The sequence below is a fragment of the Littorina saxatilis genome, linkage group LG17, assembly GCF_037325665.1.
Source record: "Littorina saxatilis isolate snail1 linkage group LG17, US_GU_Lsax_2.0, whole genome shotgun sequence".
Lineage (NCBI taxonomy): Eukaryota > Metazoa > Mollusca > Gastropoda > Littorinimorpha > Littorinidae > Littorina > Littorina saxatilis.
In genome coordinates, this window is record NC_090261.1 from 50,066,316 (window position 1) to 50,073,815 (window position 7,500).

The window sequence follows — 7,500 nt, forward strand, 5'->3', positions numbered from 1 at the left end:
AGGCCGGACTTTGGTATTGCATTTCAGCTTGGTGGCTTAAAAATTGATTAATGACTTTGGTCATTACAAATCTGAAAATTGTAAAAAAAATAATTTTGTTTTAAAACGATCCAAATTTACGTTCATCTTATTCTTCATCATTTTCTGATTCCAAAAACATATAAATATGTTATATTCGGATTAAAAACAAGCTCTGAAAATTAAAAATATAAAAATTATTATTAAAATTAAATTTCCGAAATCGATTTAAAAACAATTCCATCTTATTCCTTGTGGGTTCCTGATTCCAAAAACATATAGATGTGATATGTTTGGATTAAAAACACGATCAGAAAGTTAAAAAGAATAGAGATAAAGAAAAGCGTGCTATCCTTCTCAGCGCAACTACTACCCCGCTCTTCTTGTCAATTTCACTGCCTTTGCATCGAGCGGTGGACTGACAATGCTACGAGTATACGCTCTTGCTGTAAAAATGCAATGAGTTCAGTTTCATTCTGTTAGTTCGACAGCTTGACTAAATGTTGTAATTTCGCCTTACGCGACTTGTTTTCTATACCCTGATAGGCGACGAGACAGACGCCTGAAGGCAGCATTTATTTGCATGAAAACATATTTTTGAGGTAAAGTTCTTTTTGTTTCCACACCGATTAGCAACGAGATAGAAGGCAGCGTTTAATGTTTTTCTTTATGAGACTGCAAGTTCCACGCACCAGTATACAGTTGGCTTTTAGTTTCTTGTCTTTGATTTGGATTGCACTTCGAGAAGAACTTGTGACATCTTTAGCGGCGTTTTTTATATTTTTTGTGTGTCTTCTTCTGTTGTACAGGGGGTTGTTTTATTTCACCATACACGTAATTTCTGAATGATATATATAATTATCCGAAAAAGAAAATCTGAGTTGATGCGTCTGACCGGTTGTCTGTTTTAAGATTTGCTTCCGGTATTTTCGAATTTTAGTTGACCTCTGAATTATGTTCGTGATGCGCGGCAAGTGGTGAAAGTTCAAGACTTGACTTACTGAAGAAAATTTCCTTTGTAGACCATCATAGTCTTTACAGTCACCATTGATCCAGCAGAGTGTTACATTTGAATAAGAGCGCATCCCTCCATGTTAACACAGGGCCGGACCAAATTTGGGGGGGCAAATCAGCGAAGTGGCGAAGCCACAAGCGCGCGCCTGCTGCGAACTAGGGGGGTCCGGGGGCATGCTCCCCCGGAAATTTTTTGAAAAACGGTTAAAATCTGTGCAATCTGGTGCATTCTGGGCCTTGTTTTGAGGGTTAAGAGCAGCATTGTTTTGGTGCTAAAACTAGTAAAAAAAAACAACACTCAAAGCAAGGTACATGCTTTTTCCAGGGGTGGGGTTCCGGGTCCGGCCCTGTAACACATATCAACACTCAACAGCCTGGATATGGTCTGTGCAGAATGGGATTTATTTAAGAATTAATTTCTTAAAAGCAAATAGAGTCCATCTATCAAAATAATTCTCACGCTGCACATAAAGTTGAATTTTGGTATGTGACCAAATACAGGGCTGGCCTGATCCCATGTAATGTAATATAAGCCTGGCCCGATCTGAGATGGTGAGCCGATCTATTTCCGCGGAGAGGACTGTGCCTGGAAGTTGAAGGTTTGGCTTAAACTAAAGCATGCCTGACATACAGCGGGAGGGCGGGGTGGTGACAAGCATGTCGTAAACGCCATCACAGTTTACTGCTGACACATTGATACATCCTCATCTTGTCCTAGGGTTACCGTGCGGCACCAGAATCCCTTCGCCCCAACTAAGGTGTTTTCTTTTCCAAGTGTTCTGTCCTATCGTTTTCCTTTTCTTGCGGTGCAGCTTCGCTTTGATTGAAAGAACAGGACAAAGAGGGATCCTGGAATGTTGAACACGTCTCAGAAATGTTCTTTGTTGAGGCTGAGTTCTGGCGACGACTTGTCGACGACGAACCCCCCGCGCGGGTTAGGGGGAAGAATTTACCCGACGCTCCCCAGCATGTCGTAAGAGGCGACTAACGGATTCTGTTTCTCCTTTTACCCTTGCTGAGTGTTTCTTGTAATATAGTCAATGTTTGTAAAGATTTTAGTCAAGCAGTATGTAAGAATTGTTAAGTCCTTTGTACTGGAAACTTGCATTCTCCCAGTAAGGTAATATATTGTAGACTACGTTGCAAGCCCCTTTTTGATTAGTGCTTTTGTGAACAAGAAACAATTAACAAGTGGCTCTATCCCCCCCCCCCCACCCCCTTTCCCCGTCGCGATATAACCTTCGTGGTTGAAAACGACGTTAAACACCAAATAAAGAAAGAAAAGAAAGTCGACGACGGGTATGGTCTTATACTAACCTTCTGTTTTGTGCAGTCCAATACAGAAAGAAGAACCACTGAGGCTTGTGATTATGTCACTCTGATGTCGATGTGTGAGTTCAGTTTTGAAGCTAATTAATACAGTTAGGTCTAAAGTTAAAACATCAACACTTTTGAATTCTGGAAAATGTTTCAACCTTGGCTACCCGAGTTTTCTTTTCTCTATGTTCGTTGTAGATAGCCACTTATTTTCTCGGTTTCATTATTTGCTGTAACAAAGACTGACTCGAAGCACTATTACATTTTAAAAACAAAACTTGACTAAATATAAAAACATAAGCCGGGTCAATATAGTGGGGATGAAGAGGATAGTATTTCTGTCAGTGAATGCCGCTGACTGACAGCGGTAACTAAGCAACGGAACAGGAAATATTTCTGAAAGAGCTTCTCTTTCACCAAAGACAAAAGATGCGTGAAACTGCAGCAGAACTGAAACATGACGCTGTGCAATTCAGAGGAAAGGTGTGTGAAAAAAAAGAAGATAAAAAAGAAAAACAACCGACAACAACAAATACAACAAGAAGAGCAAACGCTCGATCGATTCACTTTCGCAGTTCTGAATATTATATGAGGCATCAGATGGACAGGAAGAAATTGCTATTCACAACACAATACAGATGTAAATAATTTGATGTAAAGAATAATCCTATAAAGTTTGAATCAAATCCGATGAATAGTTTCAGAGATATGATATTTCAATTTTTTTCCTTCAAGACATACCTGTGACCTTGAAAAAGGTCAAAGGTCACCAAAGCAGACGTCAAAGTGTAGAGGTCACTGGGAGTCACGTTCACATAAAATTTGAGCCCGGTCACTTTTATAGTTTCCGAGAAAAGCCCAACGTTAAGTTGTGTGTTTGCCGAACAGAAAAGGCTAGTTATCTCCCTTGTTTTTCTGATAACGTTCGTAAAAGGCTACAGATGTAAATACTTTGATGTAAAGAATAATCCTACAAAGTTTCAATCACATCCGATGAACTTTGTCAAAGATATAAAATGTCTAATTTTTCCTTTGACGCTGACCTGTGACCTTGAAAAAGGTCAAAGGTCAACGAAACCATCGTTAAAGTGTAGAGGTCATTGGAGGTCACGACTAAACAAAATATGAGCCGGATCGCTTTGATAGTTTCCGAGAAAAGTCCAACGTTAAGGTGGTGTCTACGGACGGCCGGCCCGGCCGGCCGTCCGGACGGCCGGCCGGACAGACTAACACTGACCGATTACATAGAGTCACTTTTTCTCAAGTGACTCAAAAACACTTGAAGATGTTAGACAAATAACGAAAAAAAACAATTACAGAGTGAAAGCAGAGCATTGTCAATCTCCTGTAATTTCAAAAAGAAATCAGAGGAGGATAAAACAAAAAATAATGAAACGTGTTATTTTCACGATTCTAAGCCGACAGGAAACTTCGCAGTTTAGAGTCGGATTCACGTACCGTTGAACAATTGAATTGGTTTAGAATTGTCAGGTCATTTCGCCGATCAGTAATATGTTCCTCGTATAGGCTTTATGATGCTTGATCTTGACTTTTAACAACACTGTTGGGAAGAATCTTGGTCAAGTTCAAGAGACTAAAACATGCACGTTAAGTTCCCCCCAGACTGATTCTGTGATCGAGGCCCTGAAAAGGTGTGAGTGACAAACTCAGTCCTAACCACTACATCCCTCACACACACACACACACACACACACACACACACACACACACACACACACACACACACACACACACACACACACACACACACACACACACACACACACACACTGACACACACTGACACACATACACACACTGACTTCCCGAGAGAGAAAGGGTGCAGAAGAGGCTTGGAGAGACAGACAAACAGAGAGTGAAACGGGCAGACAGAGAGACAGACAAACAGAGAGTGAAACGGGCAGACAGAGAGACAGACAAACAGAGAGTGAAACGGGCAGACAGAGAGACAGACAAACAGAGAGTGAAACGGGCAGACAGAGAGACAGACAAACAGAGAGTGAAACGGGCAGACAGAGAGACAGACGGAGACATAATTATAGCTCCACATGTAGCGGTACACCCAGTCCATGTTGCCATTTTCTCAAAGCAGACAGAATCCAGCATGGTGCCATGTATCGGCAGCACAATGTTGTCAAAAACTGAAGAAATCTTTTGTGGCAAATGAGACAGCGCTAGTTCTCTCCACAATGTAACGATGGTATGAAGACAGGTAATTGTCAGGTAATCAGCATACCTGTCCGTTGTTAAGCCTGACCATTACTCCGTCTGTCAACCAGCGGATACTCATCATTATATCAAGTTGTGAACAAATTGGAGAAATGTCCGTGGCAATATAACAGCGCCAGTTATCCATACAGAACAAAGACAGGTAATTGTCACGTGATGAGCGGCATACCTGGCGGCCTACCTGTCCAATCCAATTTCGAAGACTGGTCGACGTAGTTACTCATTAGCCTTCTGTACGTGCAATGTTTTCTCTCTCGCGCATTTCACCAACAGAAGTCTTCCTCCAAGAAACTAGACACATTTCAAGCGACGAAAGTGTCCAAACCATGCAGTTAGTGTAACGATGGTGCGAAGCCGGCGGGTAATTGTCAGGTCATCAGCATACCTGTCCAACTTGCCCATTGTCCAAGACTGGTCATCACTCTTTGTGTTCACCAGTGGATACTACACGAGAAGAGCCCGTGATGTTGTGAATAACGAGCCGTGTGGACTGATTACAAGTGACTAATGACTTGTGTGTTTCAACGGGAAACAACGACAAATGAGTACAGGAGACAGAGAGAAACGAGCACATTCTTGTGTGGCATTAGCCGTGCTGTGCTGTCGTGTGCAGTGCAGGCTTTGCACGTGGTAACCGCTCGTGAACTATCTGACCTACTATTAGGCCTGACTGCTAGTCCCTCGGTACTGTGACTTGTAAGGTTATTCCTGTGAGATGTTTCCTTTGTCACTGATCATTCAGTTGCAATTCAGCAGTCGTTGTGTGGGTGACTGATATACACAAAATAAAATCAGTACTAAACCATGCTTCAGTGTTAGGATCGGGACACTTTGACCTGAGACCTGGAAACTCCTGACACGAAGCTCGTGCTTTTTTCCTGACTTTCTTTGTTATTCAGGGCGTTACGGGGAAATTCAGGAAATCTGTCAGCAAAGATTTTTTCGGTCCAGGGTTTGCTGATTTCCAAAGGGACAGGGACTGGAGGCTTTAAGAACGAAATTCCACGGAGGGTCGTCACTGTCTGGTGATTCTCTCGCCTCTGAAGTTGGGTTTCAACGTCTAGAACGTCGTTAGTTACGATGAGCCAAAAACTGACAAAAAGTGGCCACTTCGCCCTCAAATCTGAGGATGGTGCAAGGATACCTGCGCTGTTTTTTTTTTAGGATACTCGTATCCTTCTTATTTAAAATATAGTCCACAAAACAAAACAGTAATACGGTTTTATCGCATGTTTTACTGATCACATGACAAAAACTGCTGTTGTCATTGGTCAACTAGGAACTGTATATATCAATTGACATCGGGCAGGAAGTTCCCAGCGAATTTGATATCGTTCAGGAAGTAGTTTATCAATTTTAATTTTGAAGAATAAAATCTCACCTGAAGGAAACAAATGTCTCCCTTTTTTTTAAATCACAAGTTTATAAAAGAAAAGTAATTGAATCAGAAAGATTAAGCTGTGCAATGAATAAAATCAAACTTTTTCCACCCAGCTTTAACAGAGAAGTAGTAGAAAAGAATGTTACAATCTTACCGACTGAGGTACCGGCACGGTTGGCCTAGTGGTAAGGCGTCCGCCCCGTGATCGGGAGGTCGTGGGTTAGAACCCCGGACTTTAAAATTGGCAATCTAGTGGCTGCTCCGCCTAGCGTCTGGCATTATGGGGTTAGTGCCAGGACTGGTTGGTCCGGTGTCAGAATAATGTGACTGGGTGAGACATGAAGCCTGTGCTGCGACTTCTGTCTTGTGTGTGGCGCACGTTATATGTCAAAGCAGCACCGCCCTGATATGGCCCTTCGTGGTCGCCTGGGCGTTAAGCAAACAAACAAACCGACTGAGGTAGTTGGAACAGCCATAAACAAAGCTGACCTTCAAAGTACCAGTAGTAGCAGTACTTAGAAAACTGTGAGATCTCTTGCAGTGTTTCAGCGCACACCACTCACAAAAAGGAAATGAGCAGCCGATTTAAACAGTTCGCACCTGCATGAACCATTGTCCACCTTTCTTAGTCGTAGCCATACAACATCAACCGAACAACTTTCAGCATCTTTCACACAGTCACAGCGCCGTCGGAGGACGCCATTTTGGATGCGTCGTAAGCGAGACTGAGCTTCGACAACATTATTATGCAGTCCGCCGATACCGACAAATATACCTGGAAGCTTTCTTGGGCACAGAAAATGAGCCACCGAGAGGACTTCGCTGATACTGCCTGGCGCACTTCAGTTCCTGCCATCGTTCAGAATTGCCAAATCGAACAGTCAAAAAGAGTACGACTGAGGAAGTAACTGGGACATTCTTCGCTGTTCCTTCCAACTGGCAACTCCACTGAACTTGTTAGCCTTTGTTGGTGATCTGTTTCGACCGTATATTTTTGTTCTTTTTTCATTACAAATGCCTTATTTTGTCTTAGAAAAAGAACCAGTTACTGAAAAATAAAAGTAAGAGCAGCAAAGTTACGAAAGCAGGAAAAGACGATCCAACATTTCCAACATTAAATAGAAGACAGTAGCCTCCCTTGCATTTGTCTGACTTTCTTAGACCGGTTTATGATTCCTACTGTTCCGAAATCGAATGCAATAAAATCGTTATCGTTAGATTTGACTGTGATATCAACATTTAAGTCTGAATGTCTCGAAAGGCTGAATCATTACGCCTCGATCTGATATGATTTCAGCTTTCTCGACATTCAGATTGATAAATGTTGATATCACAGTCAAAATTCAGAATAAAAAAACCCACGAAAGGTATGTTGTTGGCACGTTTAATTATTGCCAAGAACGTTACGTTCACAGATATATCGAGCCAGCGGTCTTTTGAGTGCACAGACAAACACTAATTAGACAAAACTTATCTGACAAAATGTTTAGCCGCTTGCAGGGAAGATACAAGCAAGGCAA

General features: G+C 42.0%; 1 protein-coding gene and 1 long non-coding RNA gene across 2 annotated transcripts in view; one reads left to right on the top strand and one right to left on the bottom strand.

Annotated features, from left to right (window-relative positions):
* LOC138953818 (uncharacterized) overlaps nucleotides 1-2,490 on the bottom strand; it is a 455,396-nt gene extending 452,906 nt beyond the window's left edge. Inside the window, exon 1 of the long non-coding RNA XR_011451616.1 lies at nucleotides 2,248-2,490. This is a non-coding gene — a long non-coding RNA (uncharacterized lncRNA). The remainder of the gene's footprint in view (nucleotides 1-2,247) is intronic.
* Nucleotides 1-7,500, top strand: part of LOC138953807 (alpha-mannosidase 2x-like) — a 41,909-nt gene that overhangs the window by 8,848 nt on the left and 25,561 nt on the right. The gene's annotated exons all lie outside the window — the stretch shown is intronic.